Consider the following 24,987-nt stretch of genomic DNA (forward strand, 5'->3'; position numbering starts at 1 on the left):
TATCCACGAATCGCCGCTCGGGGTTGCCACGTGGTCTGAGGCGTCTTGTCACGGGACGCCCCCCCCCCCCCCCCACCCCTAGCGCAGGTTCGAATCCTCCCTCGGGCATGGGTGTATGTGTCGTCCTTAGCGTAATTAAGTAGTGTGTCAGCTTAGGGACCGATGATCCCATAAGACCTCACCACAAATTTCCAAGATTTTATCCACGAATCACTCTTAACGATCACTTACCTATAAAACCAGCCATCCTCATTTTACGGTCCCAATTTTCGGCGTATTCTGCGTAGTCTTCTTGTGACATATTACACTCACTCCACGTATCCTCCGTTCCTGAAACATAAGACAGTACAAAAACCTCAGCAACAGCTGACTAAATTGGACATCACATATAAACAATGGCGAATTTCGCAACTGTTGTTGCGACGTAAACCAGCAGTTCACAACCCTGTCCATAAAATGAGCCAGGCGTGTGAAAATCACACTGCTGTATGTGAAATAATCTAATTCGTAACAGCGTTATTTGAATGATACACGCTAAACTAAACAATGGATTATCCGATGCGGCGAAAGCAGCCTTTCTCTGATTTTGATCACCCTCTGAGCTTGGGTATTCGCAATGGTCTAATAACAATGAGCAATTAGGATTTCCACTATCAGGATAATTTGAGAGCCACTTCTGGTAAGAGAGTTTATGTGCCAGCAGTCTTACCGGCGTCATTATTGAAACCAAAGGAAGATCATGCAGTTAACGTGGGGCTAGTCTCAATACTTGGACCCACATCACCAGCGAATAGGAGTCACCGAGCAAACACACCAGTCCCTATGAACATGTCTCTCACTTGGGATTAGCATCTTTCTATAGAGAGCGTATCTACTACCACGGTTCGAGTAACAATAATGTTTAGAAACTAAGGTTATTTCACATAATACATACTGACACACTGTAGCCTTGGACTGGTAGTTATTGCTTTTTCAAGACAGTCACTATGATTGTCCAAGTGTTTGACACAGTGATACTTTGAAGTATCGATGTCTATAATGGAGAAACCTGTCATCAGTTCATTACGCTGTTATGAAACTCCTTCGTGGGTTGAGAAGTTTGATAAAAACATTGACCTCCGTACGTCGATTGAAATTCCATTTTTTTCCCCCCTCAGAAAAGAAAGTCGCTTCCAGTTCTGCATAGCAATCGTACTTACAGCTTAGTAAACAGAATTCGAGAATACCAAATATTGCGTCAAATTTGTGACTTTATTCACGACTTCCTCGCAGATAGGATTCAATGTAGATTTAATGGGACGAAATCGACAGACGTAAAGACAACTTCGGAAATACCACAAATGAGTCTTATGGGGATGTTGCTGTTGACAACAAGCGTAAATGATCTCTAGCGGATAGCGTCGGAAGATCTGTGTGGCTGTTTACGGATAGTTCTGTTGTCTGTAAAGAAGGTACAAGACCATAAAACTAGAAAAATGCAGGAAGGTCAGCACAGAGTCAACGATTGTTGAATAGTCTGGCTGTTGAAACCTCACGGTAAATAAATGTAACGTACTGCGTGTAAACAGGCGAAGAGAGCTACTGCTGCTAGATTACAAAATTGGTGACAAAATACTATCAAATATGCGCGAATAATCGTCCGCAGTGACCTAAAGGACAATGACCACATAAAACTAATAGCAGGAGAAAGAGATCCCACGCTGAGATCTACTGGGAAAATACTAAGAGAATGTAGGAGTAGTTTACTAAACATTCGTACGTCCGCTCCTTGATTATTGCTGTTTAATGAGGGATTCTTACCAGCAGGGTACAGAAACGATCCAAAGAAGTATGGCGCGTTTCGTCACGAATACGTTTAATAACGACAAGAACGTTATGGAGACGTTCATAGAGCTCCAGAGACAGACGCTACAAGACAGAGACCGTACTTGGCGGAGAAGCAGACTGCTACAATTTCAAGAGAGTAAGTTCCGAGTAGATGATGATGATGATTGGTTTGTGGGGCGCTCAAATGCACGGTCATCAGCGCCCGTACGAAGTCCCAATTTTTACGCAGTCTAATTTTTCCCGCAGTCCAGTCTAGATATTGTCACGAATGATGATGATGATGAAGTGATGAGGACAACACAAACACCCAGTTCCCAGGTAGAGAAACTCCCGAGCCCGGACTCCGGAACCCTGAGACAGCAACGCTAGCCACTAGACTTCCAAGTAGAGTAAGGCAATAAGTTATTAATTTCTTGCGCATACATCTCGCGAAGTGATCGCGACAGGAAAATCAGAAATTATAACTCATAGAGAGGCTTACCGAGAGTCGCTCTTTCCACGCAGTATTCGCGAAAGGAACAGGGAAGGAAGGAAGTGAAAGACTCTCCGCCACACACCATTACGTGGCTTGTGGAGCGTGAATATGGCCCGTCGTGTCTTCTTCAAAGGTTCTATACTACAGTCGCCTTTTTTTGATTTTAGAGAACACCGGAAAACTTGAACGAGGCTGAGCGGGCGGGAATTTGAACGCCGTTCTCTCGAAGGAAGTAAGGAAGGAAGGAAGGAAGGAACCAACGAAGATCAGAGTCTTACGCCCCATCGACACTGACCTCATTAGAGACGGAGCACAAGCTCGGAACTGGGGAAGGATGGGAAAGGAAATTGGCAGTGCCTTTTCGATGAAACTATTCTAGCACTCACCTTAAGGGATTTAGTGAAATCACGGTGAACCTGATTTGGATTGCCAGACTGGAATCCGAGTGCAAGTATTTGCTTTAACTATTTTGTCGTCTCGCTCAATAAATGCTGTGGTGGCTTCAGGTTTTCCAGATTGCTGTCTGATTGCTTCTGTTGTCTTCTAACAAATATGTCATGCAGAACAGCTTCTTTTTTATCTGCACATTATTGCGAAGCACAACGAGGGACGAAGGCTCCAATATCTGCACTTCGTCTTCCCCTATACTTCATTGCATGTATACGTAAAAGAAGAAAGAAAGTAGTTTAGAATTTAAAGTCCCGTCGACGACAAAATCCTTAGCAGAGTACATGTCCTATTAGGCAAGAATGGTGATGGAAACCGGCCATAACCTTTTCGACAGAACCATCCAAGTATTTGTTTTACGCGATATATGGAAACCAAATATGAGCGTGCGTTCCATTACTTTACCCAGTACAACTAACATACCATCTTATGTAATTCTGGTTCTATCTTTTAATGTCAAGTCGTTATCTTTTAGCGACCTTGTCACAGGAGATCTTTATTATACGCTGCGTTACCTTAAAAAAATTGATCTTGGATAACCGAAGGCGTTACGTGTCACGAGATGGTCTGCATTTCCAATTTATCCTCCAACTTTGTACCGAGGTGTTCCTGCGCCCTTGACAGAACTGCCAAATCGGCACCCCCTCCCCCTCCTCCTTCTCCTCCCCTACTGTAAAACTACCTTTCTGCAAATTTTAGTGTGATATATAACAAAGAACAGACTACATTTCTTCCTCATAAATTTCTAACAATACATAAATTACTAATTAGAAATAAAAGGGTTATAATGAAGAGTTGAGAAGTCATTCCTTTTTAGGAACTGTGTTTTTATTACTGCATGATTTTAGTTTATATTTCCTTGCTCTGGCGGAAGTAAACTAGTTGATTATATGATAGAAGCCAAGTTGGGCAGCTATGCCATATTCTATCGGCAAGATAGCTAAATGTAACAGTCTGCTACTCGAACTCAAGTAGTTTTTGTCCTCTTTAATTTGCAAAGGCTGCGTTCGCTGATACTGTCGTAAATATTCTCAAAGTTATTGCGATGTCTGGGTAAGCATACTACAAAAAAAGAAAGAAAGAAAGAAAACCTTTCAGTATATTCAAATGGAAAGAGTGTCAATGCTCTTAATTAGCTCTTTCACCTGAAAGTTGAAAGTAGCTGTTTCTGTCCAATAGTTCAGCTGTATCAATAATCTGCTATATTTGGCACGAAAAACAGCCGCAGAAATTTCCTAGATAAGATATTACTTTGTTAAATACTTGAAAGCACACTAGCTCGAACAGTTTCGCGCCAGGCCTCAGTCGGCATAAATCGGCAAAAATCGGAAGCCTTCGGTCAAACATCCAATTATTGGGCCACCTTTATGTCTTATTCAACCTTAAATATTTTCAAATTCTCTTATCTAAAAGTATTGCAACCGAAATTACTGAGAGCTGGTGCAATTGTTGCGACAAAACTCGTTATGATTATAACTGAAGAAAGGTATAGCTCAGTGGTTTTCAAACTTTTTGGGTCCACAGATCACTTGACTGAAGCTCATTAACATCCGCGGTTTCTTTCGCACATGACATCCAACGCGAAGTGTGGGGCAAATAAACTAAAGTTAAAAATAAAGAAAAGAGTAGTTATTTCTTTATTAATTATTGACATAACCCATTGTCACCAACTTTTACCGTTATCACATTGTATTCTTACAATGCACTCAATGGGATGGATGAACTTGCTTCTTCGTCATCAGTTCCTCAAACCTCGGGACAAGATTGGAAATTGTGACTCAGGTCTCTTTCTCCACATTCATGCAAATGTTGAGAAACCCATCTCACATACGCAGGGTATTGGAAAAGTTATGAAAACTCGTAGGACTTTGTTCCCTACTTGTGGATATTGACCTGCTTCACCAAGCTCCAAAACTCAAGCAGCGGTGAGTAAATGAACTTCGATGTCATTGTGGAGTCCGAAGAGCAATCAATAAATTGCTCTTGTTCTTCAGCGGTAAATGTTGATGAAAGTTCTGTATTGAAAACATCTTTGATCACGTAGTGCTATTCAACTTCTGGAAACTACTCCAGAAAGTAATCACTGAGTTCAGTTAAACACTCGACAAACACAGACTTCAACTATTCGCTTAACGGAAAGTCATTGTCTTCTAAAAACGTGTGAACAGCAGGGAAAACGTGGTGTATATCTCCAGAATCTAACTAGGCTGTCATTTACCATGCTTACGCGTACTGTCCACCAGCCCACTAGATATCGCTACTAGCGTACACGTTGTTTCTTTAGTCACAAAGCAGATAAATCAAATCACTATTTTTATGAAAACCACCACGACGTTCTTACAGTAAGGCCGCGATGCCTCAGGGAGATGACACACACTGTTCGAAAACCCCTGTTATAAGATACTTACCTCACTAATAACATTTTACGCACTTTTCTTTTTACATCCTGGAGTATAATAAATTAAGCTTATTTCAACACAACTAATGACCAATGTGTCGCCCTCCAACTCATGAAACTCGTCTGGCCAATATAAGGGTATTGCAGCCTTCCACCATCCTCCACACCTACAAATCCCTCATCCATCCTATCCTCTGTTATGCCAGTTTTTGTTTCTATATTCCGTCATGTTTTCATCTTTATATTGTTTTACAAGTCTCCCTGTCTATTTATGTCTCTTGGCTGAAGAGCAGCGCTTATGCTGCTGCCAGCCCGCCGCTGATGGGGAATGGAAATTACAATAAAGGGAAAAAAAGAGTGTGTCGTCGATACCAATTATCTGTTATCTTTCACGATTTATGTGACGCCTTTCTTTGCTCATCAGGTTTATCTCCTCAGTGTGAGAAGTGGCGGATGAGGAATTTGAAGATTCCACTGTCCTGTGTCAGCTGTGTGACATTGGCTGAGGTCTGTTGCAGGTAGAAGATAAAAGAAATATGAGTTTGAGACTTAACACTGTTCCGAGTTAATGATCAGTGATAAAGGTACTAATATTATGTCTGTTTGATAACGTCAAATCCCGCGATAAACGCCAATAATGGCTTCTAAATTAATAGTGTTGGAACAGTTATGATCTGAGCTTATAAATTCTCCAGCAATAAAGTTGAAACAATCATATTCAAGATGTCACGTAGAACTGTCATAGGGTTATTCCGTAAACTTGCTTCTACATCTACATCTATGTGTATATGATTATTCTGCAATTAAGTGTTCATTGAACCACCTTCAAGTTATTTGCCTGCCGTACCATTCTCGACTAGCGCGCGGGAAAAACGAACACTTAAATCTTTCCGTACGAGCTCTGATTTTTCATATTTTATGATGGTCATTTCGCCCCGTGTAGGTGGCATCAAAAAAATATTTTCATGCTTTGAGGAGAAAGTCGCTGATTGAAATTTAATGATAAGATCCTGCCGCAACGAAAAAACCTTTGTTTTAATGATTGCAGTCCCAATTCGCGTATCACATCTTTGGCACTCCCCCCCCCCCCCCCCCACTTATTTCGTGATAATACGAAAAGAGCTACCCTTCTTTGTACTTTTTCTCTGTCAGTTTCCTTTGACGCGGATGCCACACCGCACAGCAAGAGGGCGGTGAAGCGTAATGTAGGCAGTCTCTTTTGTAGGCTTGTTGCATTTTCTAAGTGTTCTGCCATGAAATAGCAATCTTTGGCTTGCTTTCTCCATAGTATTATCTATGTGACCGTTCTAATGTAAGTTATTCGTTATTGTAATCCCTGAGTATATAGTTGAATTTACAGCCATTAGATTTGTCTGATTTATCGTGTAACCGAAATTTAGCGGATTCCATTTAGTACTTATGTTGATGACTTTTCATTATTTAGAGTTATTTGTCATTTTCGGCACCATACAGATACCTTGCCTAATAATTTTGCAGTTGGTTTTGATCATCTAAAGACTTTACCGGACGGAAAATGATAGCATCGTCTGCAAAAAATCGAAGAGGGCTGCTCAGATTGTCTCCTAAATCGTGTATATAGATTATTAATGGCAGAGGGCCAACAACACTTCCTTGAGGAACGCTAGATATTACTTCCGATTTGCTAGATGACTGTCTGTCAATTACTACGAATGTGACATTTCCGACAGGAAATCATCGATCTAGTCGCATAAACTGAGACGACACTCCATAGGCATGCATTGTGGTTTTAAGTTGCTCGTGGGGAACGCTGTCACAAGCCTTCTGGAAATCTAAAAATATGAAATTAACTGGACATCCCATGTCGGTAGCACTCATTATTTCGGGTGGATAAAGAGCTAGTTGTATTTGCAAGAACGATATTTTCTGAATCCGTGTCGACTGTTTGTCAATAAATCGTTTTCTTCGAGGTAATTCATAACGTTAGAACTGAGTATATGCTCCAAAATCCTTCTGCAAAAAGACACTAGCGGTGTGGACCTGTAATTCAGCGGATTACTTCTACGTCCTTTCTTGGTTATTGTTGTGACTTGTACAACATTCCAATCCTTACGTGCAGTTCTTTCGACGAGCGGGCGGTTGTATATGATTGCTTAGTATGGAGCTATTACATCAGCATTCTCTGAAAGAAACCTGACTGGTACACAATCTGGACCGGAGGCCTTGCCTTTATTCAGTGCTTCCTTTGAGCTTCAGAGCTTGTCTGCACTAGTTTCCAAGGGCCTTCAGAAGCTGTTCCCAAAGTGAAGCCGTAATTGCGTTCTTATTAGCGTCATTAGAAGGATTGTTTGACGTTTCGCTATTTCTTCAGAAGCTGGTAAAACACACCGCAAAGTCAGCCGCTGATGTTCAACTCAGCGCTTTAACAGATACGCGCCGGTATTGCACAACTTTTACACATTATTCAGCACAAAAACATACATCCACGTTCGAAATGTTCCAGGCGCGAGAGGCAAGTTAATGTTCGGCTATGGCTATATGTCGAGTCAACTATGCCACATGCTACTGCAATATTACTGTAAAGATACGGCTGTTTTTTGTTTTTTCATCTATCGCTCCTGTTACTACTGCAATCTTCATCCGCGTGGACAGTAGGTACGCATTGATTGATGTGTATTTCAATATGAAAGGTCTTTTGTTAGTAATATACTTCGTTCGAGAAAATATGTTTGAGGATTGGTTCCAACGCCATCCAGTAAAACAGTACATACCGTGCATACGGCTTAAAATACGCCTTTTTAAACGCTATCAGCTTATTATTAAAAGAGAAATTTATTTGTTAGGTAACATAGGTTTCAGTGGCGATAAAAGAAGCACCGAGTGCTACGGGAGAAAAATTCCATGCGGTCATAACCTTGATGCGGTACATAGCGACAGCTTATTTGTTTGCCCGGGTGGGCTCGCAGCACTTGTGTCTGATGGTGTGTTACGGGCGGTGGAACAATGAGGCACGGAGAACAATTCATTATTAAGGAGGTACGTTAATACTGAGCGACCACTGGGACTTAAGTGCTGTTCTTACTTTGCAAAGATGTTCGAAGGAACATTACATCGTACATCTGAACGACACATGCACTGCAATATCGTATACATCCGCCAAACGACTTTTGATTAAAATATCTCCCCTGTTAAGGAATGTACGTAACGGGTGTACGAGTGCAGGTTGTCGACACATGGTTGACAACAAATGGAAGTTTGTATCTGGCCTTGAAGCGTGCACGGTTGGCCTAAGGTAAGGCATCGCTCGCGATGTGAGCCTTTTAATTCAGCGGATTACGCCTATTTCCTTCCTTGGTTGAGAAGTATAAGCTGGAAATCCCAGTTCGAATCCCCGTGGGGCAGAAATTTTCATTGTCGTCATTCCATTACACAGCTGATGGTCGTCCATATTCGCAACTGCGAATGCGTTTCTTTTGTTTTATAACGGCTGTAGCCGCTGCAGCTTCTATTCCTTCATACATGTATGCATAACCGAAGGAACATTGCATCGCCCTGCTTAACGACACAGGGACTGCAATATCGTACTTTTTGGGCAAGTTTTAATTTACCATCGTATACAAGGACGCTCCATACCGATGGTACAGTCAGAGGCGTATCGAGGGGGTGGTGAGATAGGCTCCCTCGAAGAGCATAGACGCTGAGGGGGCGCTGAGACTGACGCAAAAAAAAAAGAATTTTTTAAAACCAACCGGAAGAGGTCATGAGTTCTCCTACCGCTCGTGTTTCATCTTCTGCCTACGGTAAGAAGTTTTACCCGCGGTCGAGACTGTAAACGTATATTGTCACCACAATGCCATTTCTGTAGTGCCATAATAGTGGCATAATAGACAAACAATTAGGCTTATTTACAAACAGACGTCTATAGCTAATATGGTTTGTGTAGCAACAGTGCGCTTGGTTCACACACGTTTAGTCCATGTAGTTCCTATATCAAATCTTACTGGGTAGTTATTATTCAATAATGCTTCACTTTTATTAAATCAGCTTACAAAATTATAAACTTGCTTAAATCCGCCAAAAATTGGTTTTAAATAATTAACCTGGGAATTGTTGTGTTCCGATCTTATGCATTCTCTGGGAAGAAAGTAGAAATAGTCATGTGTCAAGGGTCATGGAGAATTATCGTGCAGTCATTATGCAAACCCCATCCATTCGGAGCTCGTTTTTTCCGCTAGTTCCCAAGGAGCGTGGAGTAGAAGCTGATATAAAAAATGGCAGAAATTTACTAGAAAAGGGGAGGTGGCGGCCTTGGTAAGAATGCTAGACCAACAGGACCATCTCAGTATGGTTCTTGATACAGCAGTGAATACCGCCTTCTCTGAGCTTAAAAGTGGATCGGGAAAACAAGCTGATGTCGCCATTAATTCGAATAGTGGTTAGATGCGGCTCTCCACGATTTTTGAAAGTCTTCGTATTTGCATGACTACTGCACTTTACATCCATTTGAGTGTGCTTGTCTTGTTCCTGCTCTACAATTTCTGCCCCTACATCCCTTCGATTAACACATTAACTGTTTCTTTATGGGAGGTACCATATCAGTCTGTGCCTGAAAACACTTTACTCCCCGATTCCATTACATTGCTCTTCATTAGTTGTTCTAATCTTCAACATTCTTTTGTAGCACTACATTTAAAACGCTACTATTTGCTTCTCATCTGTAGTATTTAACGTCCGTATCGTGATTCCGTATAAGGCCTCCCTTCAAACGAATAGCTCCAGAAAAGACGTCCTAACATTTAAATTTTTATTCGATATCAGCAATTTCCTCGTTTTAGAAAAAGATTTTGTTGTTGTTGTCAGTTTGTATTATAGATATTCCCTTTACTTCCGCTAGACGCTATCCATTTCCCTCAGTTGATCTCCCAAAGTCGTTTGCCCTCTTTGGTGGGCCGGCCGGAGTGGCCGAGCGGTTCTAGGCGCTACAATCTGGAACCGCGCGGCCGCTGCGGTCGCAGGCTCGAATCCTGCCTCGGGGATTGGTGTGTGTGATGTCCTTAGGTTAGTTAGGTTTAAGTAGTTCTAAGTTCTAGGGGACTGATGACCTCATAAGTTAATCCCATAGTGCTCAGAGCCATTTTTGAACCCTCTTTGGTGGAGTTGCAGCGTTATTAGCAACCGTTAAAGTTTCCATTTTGTCTCCCTGAACTTTAATTCGCTCTCAAATTTCTCCGCAATTTACTTTACTGCTTGTCATTGTATTATCGCGTTATAGGGGAGAGAGTGTGGCAGATATGATACACGAGTTGGGATGGAAGTCATTACAGCATAGACGTTTTTCGTCGCGGCTAGACCTTTTTACGAAATTTCAGTCACCAACTTTCTCTTCCGAATGCGAAAATATTTTGTTGAGCCCAACCTACATAGGTAGGAATGATCATCAAAATAAAATAAGAGAAATCAGAGCTCGAACAGAAAGGTTTAGGTGTTCGTTTTTCCCGCTCGCTGTTCGGGAGTGGAATAGTAGGGAGATAGTATGATTGTGGTTCGATGAACCCTCTGTCAAGCACTTAAATGTGAATTGCAGAGTAGTCATGTAGATGTATAGATGTAGATTGTACAGACTGAATAACGAGGAGAATAGACTACGCCCGCGCATCATCTCCTCTCGACTACCGCCTCCTTTTCGTGTCTCCCGACTTACACTTGCAGACTAATTTTTGTTCAAGTTATAAATCATATCCCACTACATGTATTTTCTGCCTGGTAACTTCAGAATTCCAGAGCAGGAAAATAAGAGAATGAACTGGTTTTCTTCGTTTCCTTAGCACTGATACTCCACTGCGGCCACGGTATCAGTGGCGAAGTTGCTACAACTGGCAGTGGCTGCTTGCATCCGCTCCGGCCCAACCTGCCTCCGATCAGCTCTGGACCACGCTGTGCTGCCGCGGCCTTGATATGACGGCATTACTACACGGGGCCCGCTGTTCAAGCCGCCAGCTGGGAAGTGGCCACCCGCACTTTCTCTGTTCCCGGCTCAGGCCGATAAGCACGGGTTTCCCTCTCACCGAGCTTCTGGCGGAAAAGTGTGTCGCGCTTATGAACAACAGCCGGGAGGAATCGCCTCTCACACAGCAGGATACCTTTTGAAAATTACGTTCCAGTAACAGGCTTTTATTTAGCAGGCAGCAAGGGGGCGCAGAGTTCTCGCATTGTCACATCATTAACTGTTTGGAGCAAAGCAATGGCGGGGTCGACTACTCTAAAAGCTTGTCCAGGACACTAGCACATAGTCATCAACTCTCTATGCTCATCAGATTCCTCAATAACAAATCAGATTCCTATTACGTATCATCAGATTTTCTCAAAAGACTTCGACAACGCTGCGCAGTAGGGTAAAGCAGCCATATTTCGGGGCGGTTGTCTAATTCTGGGTAGTTTGGATACTCCCTTGTTTAGTGCAGCCCTCTGTAGCTCTCTCTGACAATCAGCATCGAAGGTCATTCTGAAACGCCATGGTGAGTATGGTGCCGGTGCTGTTCACGTTTCGTTTATCAGAGCTACTTTTGGATCGTGGTCAGCATAAATTTTTCTACAGAATTCAGTTGGAAGTCCCTCCTCCAGCCAGGTAAGACGTACTTTCAAAGCATTTCATATGAGACAGTAGTTTGAAGAATGCTCTCACTTAGCTAGTCGATAAAAGTGTCGTCTGCAGTTCGCTTAAGGGCCAGGTTGTGCCTAAATGGACTTAAGGGATGGTCCCTAATATCGGGTAGTAAAAGGTTGCACTTTTCCGCTTACCCGAAGTTTGGGATGAGTTTATACAAACTCAAGTTCTGAATTTTATTCCAGATGCCACCTTTCCTGTGTTTCAGATACAAAGACATTGGTCCATTGATGGGTTGGGCATATTGCAGAGCCGCAGCAATAGAAGAGGCTGCAAATAGTTTCAAAATATGTGGGATCTATCCTTGTGACTCCCTGGTTTTTCCGTCTATGCATTTTCCTCCTCAGCAATCTGCAACACATGATGATGAGAACTCAGAAGCTGCAGCAGGGACACTGTCGACAACAGTTGCTGGAATGGAAGAAACAGTGGTTTCCACTATTGAAATCACCACGCCTCCTCTGCTTGCACCATCAAACCCGTCAACGAGAGCAGATAAAAAAGCTATAGACGTCATCTCCTTTTAAATACGCTTTCGAGCAGTCTCTGGTTAAAGGAAAAAAGAAAGCAAATTCCAAGAGTACAGGAAAGACACCATCTTCAACATAATTTACGCCAAGAGCTTCATGTGATGCATCAGATAGACGTTCGACATCTGGGACTACCAAAAGGAAGCTCTTCGTAAGAAAGAACCAGACGGTCACGAAGCAGCAGGATCACTCCGATTCAAGCGTTGATGAAATCATATTAAAAGATTCGCCATCTGAATATGAAGAGGATAAGGGGTGCATTTACTGCGACCAATTGTACATCTAAAGAGACCTTGGTTAAATGCATCGGTTGCTTTCGCTGGTGTTATGAGCTTTGTGCAGGTGTCGACGATGATGCTTGGAAAGATTTTAAATTCATCATTTACGAGTATATCAAAAAGTGCAAGGACTAAACGTTTTTCTTGTTGTGGCTCAAACGGCTGCGGTGCAACCGACAACTATGCAGCGCGATTTGCTTCCGGAACAAACATTTCGTCGTTAAATTTTAGTGTTTATTTACGACCAGTAATAAGGTAACTCAAAATCTCGAAATTAGTAACCATATTTTCCGGTGGAAAAGACTACACGTTTTATTTCTTTATTCTGTTATTACGGAACAAGAAAATATCCAGAAGATTTTTTGCAAAGGTAGTATTTAAATATTCCCTAGTAATAGTATAGCACATTTTCCTTAATTTAAAGAAAGCTAATTTATTGTCAGTCTTAAATTTAAAAACAGTACCCGATAAAAGGCCACTTTCCCCGGTATCTCGTTTCACATCTCGACATGCAAACTTAGAAGTTCAGTGGTTCAGTGTGGAGACCAACCTGTGTGAAACGCTCCTCTTCCTTCCGCCTCGCCGATGGCTAAGGCACCTGAAAATAAAAGGAAAAAATACTGTTAACTTTTCTGCTGAACACAGTTCTTAAAAATAAAGGAGAAATCGCAAAAGCATTTGTCGTTACATCGTACTTCACACCCCCAATTTCACTGTCAGGAACACTGCACACACAGCGACTCATCGACTTTATTCCCTTACACGAATGAACAGATATTCAAAGAAAAGGTATAACACAGGGATCTGATCTTTCATACCTACTGTTCAATCTGTATATCGAAAAGAAATGATGGAATTTAAGGAGAAGGTCAGGGGTAGCATTACAAACCAGGGTGAAAGAATATCAACGACGAAAGTCGCTGATTACATTGCTGTCATCAGTGAAAGAGAGAAATTATTGCAGGGCGTGTCGAATGGAATAAACAGCCTACTGAGCACACATTGTGGTTTGTGAGTAAACCGAAGACGAACGAAAGCAATGAGAATTAGCAGAAACGAGATTAGTGATAAATTTAACATTCAAAGTGGCAGGCCGCGAAACAGACAAACTGAAGGAATGCTGCTGCTTTGGAAGCAAAATAATATGTGATGGACGAAGCAAGTGGCACGTAAAAAGCGGACTGACACAGGCAAACAGGTCATTTCTGACCAACGAAATTACACTAATATCAAAAATCGGCCTTACTTTGAGAGAGGAATTTCTGAGAATGTACGTGAGAACCACAGCATTGAATGCAAATGGACTGTGCGAAAATCTGAAAAGAACAGACTCGAAACGTTTGAGAGGTGGTGCTGTAGAAGTATGTTGGAAATTTAGTGGACTGGTAAGATAAGAAACGAGTTGGTTCACCGCAGAATCAACGGGAAATGGAACATGTGGAAAAGATTGACGAGATGAAAGAAATAACTTCCATGGTACTAGATGGAGCTGTCAAGCGCAAAAACCGTTGTGAAAGACAGATTGGAGTATATCCAGGAAATAATGGAGGACATATGTGTTCAAATGCTACGCTGAGATGAAGGGCTTGCCACAGGACAGGAATTCGTGGTGGGCCGCAACAAACCAGCCGCAAAACTGATGACAAAAAAAGACAAAAACCCGGCGCTCTGCCTCTTTATGTATTAGTCTGAGACGTATTTTTCCAGAAATTATTTTTAATCACTCAGTTCGGACAGAGGTTTTCAGCAGGTTTACCATTGTTGTAGGCAAAAGGCGAAACAGGAAATCCCTTCCTGATTTTCTCAATTGGGACCAGATCTAGCAACCTGCAGCCGAATCCAGAAATGTCAACTAACGTTAAGAGATTCTTAAGAGTGACAAATGAGTTATTCAAAACCTGCAACATAGTTACTGATGCAGAGCCGGCTTCGCAGATAGACTGGAGAACAGGTAAATTTTACATTTTCGTTGAATCATACGCAGTTGATGCCTTTTGTTATTAATATGCTATCTCATTACCCGTCAGAGGCAAGATCCTTATTGATTTAGAGTATATTAAAATACTCAATCGCATCATTACTATCAGTTCCTCAAAAATTGAAGAATCTGTCGAATTACTATGTTTTTAAAACATAAAGAAACGTGAGAAACAATGTGGTTACAGCGATCTGATAAATGACTTCTGCACTTGAATACGGAACTCGTAGCGTACACATGGCAAGACAGTTTGTATCAAAAGGTATCATCAAGTTAGTATGCTATGTCTTTATTTCTTCCATGTACTTTATGTTTCGCTTGGCAGATCATTGTATTTAGCAGCCTACTTACATACATTATGTGCTCACAAGCTTTCGGACACCTATTAGTGGACATTAATATGCTGTGTTTCCACCCTTCACCCTTAGGACGCTTGAACTCTGCTGGGGATACTTCCAACGGCATGACACAAGGTCTTTGGAGGAATGGCAGCTCCTTCTTCCCCAAGACCCAAAACCAGAGAAGTTAATGATGTTGGACGGCGGCGTCTGGAGGGAAGTCGACATTGTAGCTCGTTACAAAACTTTTCCTTTGGATTCGGGTCGCGAATCAGGCCTGCCCAGTCCATTTCCTGCCCACAACCATTGCTTCACAGATGCTGCTTTATGACAGGATGCATTGTCGGGCTGAGACAAACAACTATCTTCTCTGATCTGTTCCTCTACTGTACCAGTTCACAACACTGTCAAACGTATTTATATCTTTTCCGCACTTACCATTTTAATCAGCGCAATAAGGGGACCGCATCGTAACTACGAAAAACATTCCCATACCGTAACACCACATCATCCGTACTTCAATGTTGTCGCTGTACGTGACGGCATGTAACGTTCTGCAGATATTCGCCAAACCCAAAATTTTCCATCGGATTCATCACTACAAATCATCCGTTTCCAGTCCTCTACTGTTCAGGACCGTCGCGCTTTACCCCACATCAGACATCGTTTAGCGCTGACTACAGAATGTGTGGATTACGAGAAGCTGTCCGACTATCGTACTCAATTCTTCTTTACTCCTTACGCACAGTCACTGTGTTAGCCGTTAGCACTTTGGAACTCAGGGGTGATACCTTCTGCCGATTTGATGCGATTTTTTACAACCACCTTTCGCAAAGCTCGACTATTCCCGTCCGTCAGCACATGAGATGCGCATGGTCTTGGTTTCGCTGTGGTTGTTTCTTCGCGTTTCCACTTCACAGTCACGTCACTAACAGTGGACTTGGGCAACTTGGAAAGGGTGGAAAATGTCCCTGGTGGATTTGTTTCTCACGTGACATCCAATGACTACTCCACGTTCGACACCATTGAACGATCCTGTTCTTAATGCTTCTCTATTGCCAGCACAATAGCCTATTTTCATATTGTTGGGTCACATTGCTAGTGGTCAGTTCTGCATGACATAGGGGCGTCCGGATATTTGTGATAAGAGAGTGTACGTCTTGTCAATATTAGAAACACATTTTGTTCTTATTGTGTTAGGTAAAACGATTATTTGTTATTCTGTATTCAACATTGTTTGAACAGCCACTCATACAGTACAATGATACAAAAAAATGGGATTGCGTAGTTCAAAGGATTGAGTTGATTGCAACGAATACGATAAAATTGAATGTCAGACTGCCATTCCAAATATTTATAGTAGATTTCCAGTCTAACATAGCATGTTTCCTGTCATTTACCATTTCTTACACTCTTGAAAATGACTTTCTACTGTGAAAAATGGCGCGTTACACTGTAGTTCGTAGTCCACATCAAACTAAGGGTCCTCCTCTAGCTGATCGGATAATGTGGGTGTACAACCTCGACTGTGGTATTAAAATAATTTTCTACGCTTATACAGGCGTTGTGTCTTGAATTGATCGTTACCAATAGCCTTGATAAAATGTGAGATTTTTATATTGGGAAATTTCGCGTTAATAGGAATGTTGCTTACAAAAGGCCTTACTTGACTTGTAAAAAGTGTGCTACAACATTTATTTGTAACGTTTTGCGTGAACGATGTTAACATTCGCAACATTTCACGATGTACAGAGCTCCGCACTCGTCTGATGTTACTGTATTTCTACGGCGAAAAGCCCTATTTTTGACGATGACATATAAACATGTCGGAGAATTTTAAAGTCTCATATGTGCTGAAGTAAAATCTTTTGCTGTACCACTTGAAAATGGCCGAAAGACCGAAACAGCAATTGCGAAATAAACTATTTGTGCAGTCAACGGCGAATGCGATGTCTTAAAAAAAATTATTTAGTATCTGCTCGGGTCGCTCGGTATGTCTAATCAGTGAGAACATTATTAGAACGTCACGCATTGTTAATTCACTTTTTGTTAAAAGACGAGACTGTTGCATTTCTTACACTACTCTCCCCTGACAAAGGACAGTGGTCCTATGATGGCTCGATATAATGAGTTCGAGTAATATGAATATAGAATGTATATTGCAGCAATAAAGTGACGCTGTTTATTTGTGGTTAATAATAGGGCTGATTTTAGTATGTATTGTGGAATTCACAATCACAGCACTAGCAGTTACTACAGTTTCCACATAGGCTACGCATGATCGTCTCATGTTCAAAATTGAAATTTATATTCTGTTACAGAACCGATAGACATCCGACAGGTGAAGTGAAAACTCCACATATTTAAACAGAAAGAAAAAGAGAACCATTTCAATGCTCCTCCCGTAATTTGTAAGAATATTTGGACTCAGATATGAAATTTCGGGCAACTATAATGTTGGTATTAAACGGAATTTGACTATCCCAGTACACTGATAACTGATATGTGCTCTGTCTTGTTGCATAAAAGCGTCGTTTGAAATAGAAGATAAAAACAGCAGACGGGTGTTTTATTACGAGGAGTAATGACTGTTCTTAAAATAGCTGCTTACTTCCTAACATGTGTATTGTGTGTATATAGAAGTAATTCCCAGAATGATCCTTGGTAACAGAGTAGCACTAGTTAGAATTTTTTGTTAGCATACTTTAGAGCAGCAGCCTGCCGGGACTGCTACTGCCAATTCGTGTGTAATTTGTCTCGGTCCCTGAAGACCCTCCATCAAGGTCGGTTTTTTTGTTTGTTTGTTTGTTCTTAAGTTATTGGCTTCATGTCAATAGAAACTTAAGGACAACACAACATCCAATCTCCGAAGGGAGAAACTCTTCGGCTCGGCCGGGAACCGAATCCGTGCCCCTTTGGTTAGCAATTCGCCGCGCTGACGGCGCAACTACCAACACGACGTGTGAACGAATACAGCCTCGCGAATGGTGCCAGAGAAGTTCTGCCAGTCAGCTGACCGCTGTGACGTTGCGTGCAGTTTCCGCTTTCGTGGTATCTGACAAACGGGGACGCAGCGCATTGCACAACGTGAGTCATCGGCTGTCCCCAGTTACGTCACAAGTATACACGCATCAGACCGCACGAGCGAGTGGGCGTTCCTGCAGGAACACAGCTCTCTACACGGACTACATTCACTATAGTTGCGGAAATGAAACGAACAAAAATGACTGATCCGTTTTTCCTTCAGCGTCCCACTCACTACCTACGAGAAATAGTCATAAAGTTTTAATTACCATCTCGAAAAACTAAAGTTCCATAATCATTTTTTTATTAGTTTGCAACTACACGTCTACACTACTACTACACATTGAAATTCCCGCTCCATAGTACCGCAACACATCGTCAGGAGTGTCAAAACAATAAGGGAGAAGAAGACTGATTAAGCGGAGACGAGCTGCTGGTTGTCACCCCTAGCGATGTGTTGAGGTAGTGAGGAGTGGGAATTTCAATGTGTTCTAGCCATTTAGACGCGTGTCTGAAAATAAAAAAAAAAAATCATCATTCCATGAGGCTCTTCGGTGACGATGTTGTCTATACATACACAAATTGAAACAATATCCATCTGACGACAGTTCAGTTTCTTTCTCTCTTCCTGTATCTTGTACGTCGTGTGTGAGAAAAGTAATGAGAATGATTTTTTATCTACCACCGTTTTTATTTTTCTCAAACAATAGTATTGTCCCCGTCAAAGAAACTTGTGCTCTTGATAAGGAATGTTCCCTTTTGGCCTGTTTCAACTTTTCAAATGTCACCCTCGCGGGTTCCCTAAGCTTCACATAAAGCTTGATTGCTTAACATTGCTTCAAATTCTGCTGATCCATTTTCGAAACACACGACAAAAACATAACTTCACTGAATGCTCTCTCAAAACTCAAGTGACGGCTGTGCAGACATGAAATTCGGACTGAGCATCTGGAAGAGATGAACATATCGGTCTACACAAGCAGAACAACACAGCGTTGGCAGATCGCTCGGAGTTTTGTCAGTCTCATTACTTTTCTCGCACACCTAGCGTATTAGCAAGTCTTCTGTGAAGCAGACCACATACGAGAAGTTCATTTGCAAAAGGTAAAAGGTACCGTATCCACAAAATCTTAACAGGAGACACAAAAAGTTTTACAACTACAGTAGCATCAGAATATGTTTTGTAGCTTTGTTGTTATATTCAGACAGATGTTGGGACACATTACGCCAAGTCTAAATTGATTTGGTGCCTTCTGAGAGAAAATTGCGTTACTTTTGATAACTGTTGTTCTGGAGTTACTTTATATTACTACAAACAGTAGAATATAGTTGAGTATTTAATTCGCAGTGTTTTGTACTGCAGTTTACACTCTTCAAGGCTTACTTTGAACTGTTACTGACTTCAAAGTTTCGAAATATTGCAAGGCAAATTGGTGATTATATATTTATTTCGCAAATACTTTACTCGTTATTTTCACTTACACACAATCTGAACAATGGACTAAATGGCATTCCCTTGCACTTTTGCAGCAATGTCATCACCATGCAGAACAATATTAAAGACACTACTCTACAACAAAGTCTGCAGGTGAGAAGGAGGTAATCCACGAAAATCTATAATCCATAAGGAGATTGACATTATCACAACATCCATTTCCTACATGTGTGCTTTGACTTTCGTTCCTGTGTAAATTTTTGAAAGATATTGGTATTATAAACATGAAAATTAAAACTCTCTTGAATTTCAGTTGGTAACAAAAGGGCAGCATTGCAGAAGCCACTATCATGGTCACAACTAATTTGAGGCCCAACACTAGCATTTTTTGCATGCTTATTTTGTCTCGCGACAATTTTCTTAATGGATTTTCAGTTTCTGTTGGTGAATCACATTATTCAAATGGGTCTTAAATGAGACTCAACTTCTGAGGTCATTAGTCCCCTAGAACTTAGAACTACTTAAACCTAACTAACCTAAGCACATCACACACATCCATTCCCGAGGCAGGATTCGAACCTGCGACCGTAGCGGTCGCGCGGTTCGAGACTGAAGCGTCTACAACCGCTCGGCCACACTGGCCGGCAATCACATTATTCATCTGATGTATCAAACTCTATAATTTAATTAAAAACTCACAATAAAAAACGCCAGATACGTCCTTACCACATACAGTGTCTTGTAAACAAATGTCGGCCATGTTGTGTGTGACATCGTTACCAAGAAGAGCATCGATACTCTTTATTATGAACCGCGAGTCTTAAGGGGAAATGTACAACAGATACGATACGTTTTGGCGAACACAACAGTTCTTATTCCATAGATGATGGTTTTAGGCAGCACTGGCACCTGTTACTTTGTTTTTCAGTATTTTGTGAATTGGGTATATAATATAATCGGAGCTACTCCGTAGAGGACTTTCTAATGTATATCAACGGAATGGTGTGTGTGTGTAGCTGTATATGTGTATATGTGTGTGTGTATGCGAGAGAAAGAGAGAGAGAGCCATGTTGAACACATTAAGTGTGTAAAACACTGTATGCGAAAAAGTAGCTTCAGAGAATAACTTAGATGCTCATTTTTTTCACTAAGAAAATGTACTATAATTCTAAACAAACCCTACGCGTAACATAACGCTAGAGAGCAGTTATGGCTCATAGAACATGCGGGCAACTACACTGATAGGAAGTTGTCATATCGCGAGGTGACTGCAGCGCGTTGGAGAATGATCTGCAGAGGATTGCTGTTTGCTGCACGGCCTTGCAGTTGAGATTCATCGTAAATGAGTGTATAGTAATGCACTTAAATGGGCAGCGAGATCCATTATTGTGCCATTGTGCAGTTGGCTATAAATCGCAAGGAATAGCACCTGCCGTAAAATATCTAGTAGTAAGCGTCCGGAATGACCTTAAGCGAAATGACCAGGGACTGGAAAAGCAGATTCCAGGCAGAGATTTATTAGAAGAGTCCTAAGTCCTCAGAAACGTAACTGATTCGGAAACGGGTGGCTTAGAAAACACTCGTTTCACCGGTTGTTAAGAGTTACTGCTCACTCTGGGCCACTTACTCGGCAGTACTAATAGAAAAGATGAAGAAAGAACGGGGGGTTTCGTAAGGATTCTTCCAATAAGCGCGATTTTAATATTGAAATATCAAAACACACAGGCAGAGTCATAATACAGCTGCATTAATGAATCACTGACAATCAGTGAGAAAATTTCGAATTCTGTGCTATGGTATTCCAAACTGAACATGAAAAACGTTTTACAAACAAACTGTTTTAGCAATTCATATTTTTTATGTACATTATCAGCGATTCTTAAAATGCCGTTCAGTTTATGAATCTCTTTGTTTAGCTAGAATCTGCGACAGCAATAAAAAGAAGATATAACACATAGTTATAAGTGATATTTCGTAAATCCCAATCTGACCTTTTCAAAAGTGACGTAGCTTATCAGTAGAACGTGTGCAAATCTCGCCAGGTCTTTAGAACAACGCTTATCAGAATTCATTGTTTCTCAACAGCTCGCGTTAGAAATTATTCGGTGAATAGCGGACGTTGCTTGCTTATCGCGCACTTTGTCTGAGATGTCATTACGTGCAATCCAAAATATGTTTCTGAAGCTCACTGTACTCTGTGACGTTGATTTCGTCTATCTCTTTCTTGATAACATTCACGGAGTTCCTGAATGCACATATCAGTGGAGGTTACCTTGCGACTTGTTTACGTGTATTTACCAGAACTTGACATTGCTGTTTCTGAAATTTTGGAAATTTGTGGTAAGTACCTATGGGACCAAACTGCTGAGGTCATCGGTCCCTAGGCTTACACACTACTTAATCTAACTTAACGCTATGGACAAGACACACACCCATGCCCATGGAAGGACTCGAACCTCCGACGAGGGGAGCCGCTCGAACCGTGTCAAGGCGCAGCCGCTATTTCTGAAAAAGGCTGTAGCAACAATTTTTTAGGGACGTCGAAGTGGCCGAAATTGCTAACGTGCTTTCGCCTATGCGAGAAGAGACGCTTCTATTGTTGCAGGGATTTCTGTTGCCGAAATTTGGGAACTAAGACGAAGAGAAGGTTTGGAACCCATTTTATGAACACTAGGTTGTATAACAGTCTCCTGAATTAAATTCCGAATCTCTCAGCGATTTATATGGAGTACAGTCAATGGACGATTTAGTCGCTGACTCGTCCTTCGGGCAGCAGCTATAGCAAGTGCCTTGTTGGCTCCTAGTTCCTTGCTTGCGGAGCAACGTCAGTCACTTGCATAATCGCAGACACCATACTGCACCACGTAACTACTGATTACCATTAGACTACTGATACCCGAAAGCTAGAGGGGTCAATGGCCTAGTACATTCACTAAAAACTGGCAGTGAGGGCAAATGAAGGTTCTAGCAGAATAGCCAAGATTCGTGACATATTGCGGTGACTGAATTTCTTTTTTCTCTCTTTGCTCCATAACAGACACGGAAGGTAAAGATACTCAACAAGCATAATGATATATCCCTTAATGGTAACTGCCAACATAGCACAAAAGCTTTATCGTAACTGCTGGAAGAGCATAGGATATGCGACCAGGATGGATACGAATCCAGTAGCGGATATGTGACATTGTGAAAAAGGGATTACAGACTAACATCGCGTCAACTTTGATGTCATTAGAACAGATCACTTGCTTAGCCGAATAAGAATATGCCGAGACGTTACAAATTCAACTTAAAACTAGCCTGAACTAATCTGAGGTAAGGGAAAAACATAAGGACTAAGCCAGGATTTCGAATCATACTTCTCTCGGATGCAAGTCCTGTGCTTCACACACTACACATGCTCTGTGTGACGACGAACAACGCAAAAACTTTGATATTGCTTTAAGGTTGTAGTAGTCTCGTAATTGGGTTGGAGTTGTTTGGGGGAGGAGACCAGACAGCGAGATCATCGGTCACATCGGATTAGGGATGGACGGGGAAGGAAGTCGGCCGAGCCATTTCAAAGCAACCATCTCGGCATTTGCCTGGAGCGATTTAGGGAAATCACGGATTGGAGGACGTGGGATTGAACTGTCGTCCTCGCGAATGCGGGTCTAGTGGGCTAACCACTGCGCCACCTCGCTCGGTGTTCTCGTAATTATGTAAAGACATGGTCGAGATTATCGTGGAGCGTTAGATCAAACCAGTCTCCAGATTGATGACAGCAACAACAAAAACTCAATTCAGCAAGTGGATCATTGAATTCCGTGATGCGATGAAAATAAGAATGTTTTTATGAAAGGATTGCAACAGTAGTCACGCTAACTCATTTGTGATACTTAATACTGTTCCACTGCAGCTGATTTCAGGTAGCACCTGATTATTATTCATGCCAAGGTCGTATAGCTTCTCCTACTGAAAACGAATTTGAAGAGACAGCAAAGGACTTGGAAGAGCAGTTGAACGGAATGGACAGTGTCTTGAACGGAGGGTATAAGATGAACATAAACAAAAGCAAAACGAGGATGATGCAATGCAGTCGAATTAAATCGGGTGATGCTGAGGGAATTAGATTAGGAAATGAGACACTTAAAGGAGTAAAGGAGTTTTGCTATTTGGGGAGCAAAATAACTGATGATGGTCGAAGTAAAGAGTATATATAATGTAAACTGGCAATGGCAAGGAAAGCGTTTCTGAAGAAGATAAATTTGTTAACATCGAGAATAGATTTAAGTGTCAGGAAGTCGTTTCTGAACGTATTTGTATGGTGTGTAGCCATGTATGGAAGTGCAACATGAACGATAAATAGTTTAGACAAGAAGAGAATAAAGCTTTCGAAATGTAGTGCTACAGAAGAATGCTGAAGATTAGATGGGTAGATCACATAACTAATGAGGAAGTATTGAATAGGATTGGGGAGAAGAGAAGTTTGTGGCACAACTTGACTAGAAGAAGGGATCGGTTGGTAGGACATGTTCTCAGGCATCATGAGATCACTAATTTAGTATTTTAGGGCAGCGTGGAGGGTAAAAATCGTAGAGGGAGACCAAGAGATGAATACACTACGCAGATTCAGAAGGATGTAGGTTGCAATAGGTACTGGGAGATGAAGAAGCTTGCACAGGATAGAGTACCATGGAGAGCTGCATCAAACCAGTCTCAGGACTGAAGATCACAACAACGACAATAATATGATTGTAAAAAGAATGAAAGATGCTTAATTTTCGCAATATTTGTATGTTTGTTTATCGGTAACAATAACAAGGTAGCGAACTTCTATGACCAGTTTAAGCGATGCACTGTTGCAGTCTTCAGATCTAAACATGATTAAAATGCGACTGAAATGTAAACAAGAAAATGAAAATGTCATGTAACCAAAACAATTTTTTTTGTTATCTGGCACCTTGTTTTGGTGTAAACAAGTAAATATACGACAATTCTATTTCAATTAAGTTTAGAATATATTTTCCTCTCTGTTTTAGATCTGAAGACGGATGCAATCTACAGCCGAAGCGGTGACAGCGTGTGGCGTTTGTGACTGTTGCTGTTTAAAAAACACTGTACCGAAACGGAAAGTTGCGAGGAAGCTCTTGATTTGTGCACTAATCAATCCAGGGCATCGCTCTAGTCAAAGGAGAGTCCCTAGGTAGACTGATAGTGATTGTCGATGGAAACACTACTCACAAAAGCGAGACATGTAAACAAAAGCGAAAGCACTTGAACTCCATAGCCAGCATGGCAAATCGATATTAGAAGATAACGCGGAGGTCGAAGTTAGCTGCGCGCTATATTGCAAAACTCACTGCAGAAGCAGGCATACGTAATAATTCCGACTCTGCGAGTCTGGCCTAACACCATCGTAACAGCAAGTCGCGCCATGAACCGCCCAGGCAGTGAAGAACTGCGGCACGGCTGTCCTTCGGCGGGAGTGAGCGATGCTAACAATTAGGTTACGGATGCAGAGGCGGCTTGGCGGACTTACGGTTCTTGCGGCGTCGCTGACGCTGCTGTTGACGGGGCACGTATATCCATCCCATTGCTGACCGGGCTGCGGCGCTGGTGCTCCTCCCCAAGT

At 41.7% G+C, this 24,987-nt stretch overlaps 1 long non-coding RNA gene across 1 annotated transcript; it reads right to left on the minus strand.

The window, feature by feature from the left end:
* Positions 1-238: 238 nt before the first annotated feature.
* Positions 239-24,987, minus strand: LOC126355919 (uncharacterized). Its single transcript, XR_007565550.1, has 3 exons — positions 24,895-24,987; positions 13,149-13,196; positions 239-330 (listed from the first exon to the last, which is right to left on the minus strand). It is a non-coding gene; the product is annotated as an uncharacterized LOC126355919 (long non-coding RNA).

This window comes from Schistocerca gregaria, chromosome 1, assembly GCF_023897955.1.
Source record: "Schistocerca gregaria isolate iqSchGreg1 chromosome 1, iqSchGreg1.2, whole genome shotgun sequence".
NCBI classification, from domain to species: domain Eukaryota; kingdom Metazoa; phylum Arthropoda; class Insecta; order Orthoptera; family Acrididae; genus Schistocerca; species Schistocerca gregaria.